We start from the raw sequence: 2,034 nt of genomic DNA on the forward strand, positions 1-2,034 counted from the left end.
TGGGGAACCCTACAGGTCAAAGGCCAAGGGGCAGAGCAGCAGTCTCCCAGCACCACTCTCTGAAACCTATCCTTGAGGTAGGACCAGAACCACTGCAGAACAGTTCCTCCCAGTCCTGAAATACAATCTTTCTTTCCCCTGTACAAAATCATTTTGAGCTAGGAGAGGCAGTATACGGTACTTTATATGCTGAAGCACCATAGGGCTTCTAATGTCCTGGCCCCACTGGTGGACCTCCTGATGGCACCTAGTATTTCTGGCCACTGTGTGAGACAGAGTGTTGGACTGGATGGGCCTTTGGCCTGATCCAACATTGGCGTCTCTTATGTTCTTATGATGAGGTCTTTATTTTTAGTCACTTTTCTAAAAATTCCTAACACTAAGCTGTCTACTTACTGCTAGACATTAGGTGAGGCTCTGAGTAAACTTCTCACCGTTTTCACTGCTTGCTAGAACCCTTGTAAAGGATACCAAGATAAAATGTTCTATCCACCATAGTGGTCTTTGATCTATAGTTCCAGTTGGATGAAGTGGGTACTAGTCTGGGAAAGTTTATACCATAGCATATCTCCCTGGTGCCACAAGATCTGCAATTTTAAATCCATCAATTTTTTTGCTATGTAACTTTATATGCAAACCTTATCTCTCATCATGTTGCACATTCATTCAGTTAGCAGAGCTCCTTTAAGATGGGTCTGAGTGCTTGAAATAAATTATAAAACTCCTTAGAAGAGTGCCAAGGCTTTTGAATGGCCTTGAAGGTCATTCAAAGAAGGTCATAAGGAAATCACTCTTACCCAACACGGCAGCTGTACCATATAAACTGGCTCTAAGTTTAGTACTATTCCCCGGGGGTTCCTCTCTATGGCCTATTATACTATGTGCTAGGAAATGAGCAAGGTGTTCACTTGTTACCCCTATTGATTGTTTCTTAATGGAATTTTATTCAGACGCTTGCATTTGGATTGTAGCTGTGTAATACAGCTTCCCCCTTGACAGAACAGATGGAAGGAGGACTGTCCTTGGGCCCAACATGCCTGCCTCCAGCTGGAATGATATACGATGTGGCCACACCACCGTCTGCAGCTAGTTCCTTCTCAGCTCATCTTCTGTAAAGCTGTTGCTGCTGCCACTGCCACCACGGCCAATCTTGATGGCACATTTTAGGCTCCAGGCCAAGGAGGGAATTTAGTAGTTTATGCCTGAATAAATACCCTTCCAGAGAAATTGAGTAGTATGAGAGCAATCTCCTGTACCATCTACAGCAGGATCATTCAGTGCTAGGGTTGCCAGGTCCCCCTACCCAACAGCGGGGAGATTGGGGGTGGGCTATGGTTGCCAGATTTAGGTTGAGAAACTCATGGAGGTTAGGGGATGGAGCCTGGGGAGGACAGGGACCTCAGTGGGATACAAAGTCAGAGAGTCCACACTCCAAAGCAGCCATTTTCTCCAGGGGAACTGATCTCTGTAGTCTGGAGATGTGCTGTAATTTTGGGGGATCCCCAGGTCCCACCTGGAGACTGAGATCCCTATAAATGCTGTGGCATTTTTTTAAAAGTAGAAACTGAGGTCTCTAGTTTCCTTTTTGAGATGCATGAATTGTGAACAGCAGCAACAAATCTCTTGATGTGTGGCGGCTCTGCATTAGGATGCCCTTAAAAAGAAACCAGAAATTACAATGGTTCTGTGGCAACCTGATTTTTACTGGGGGTTAGCCAAAGGGAACATATCTTGCCTGTTTTTTTTTTTTAAGGGCTACATTGGCTGCGAGTTTGGTGTAGTGGTTAAGTGTGCAGACTCTAATCTGGGAGAACCGGGTTTGATTCCCCACTCCTCCACTTGCACCTGCTGATGTGACCTTGGGTCAGTCACAAGCTCTGGCACAGCTGTCCTTGAAAAAGAGCAGTTTCTGTCAGAGTTCTCTCAGCCTCACCCACCTCACAGGGTGTCTGTTGTGGGGAGGGGAAGGGAAAGGAGTTTGTAAGCCGCTCTGAGACTCCAAGTGAAGGGCGGGGTATAAATCCAATCTCTTCT

The sequence above is a fragment of the Gekko japonicus genome, unplaced genomic scaffold (genome assembly GCF_001447785.1).
Source record: "Gekko japonicus isolate JY-2015 unplaced genomic scaffold, Gekko_japonicus_V1.1 scaffold509, whole genome shotgun sequence".
Classification (NCBI taxonomy): Eukaryota; Metazoa; Chordata; class Lepidosauria; order Squamata; family Gekkonidae; genus Gekko; species Gekko japonicus.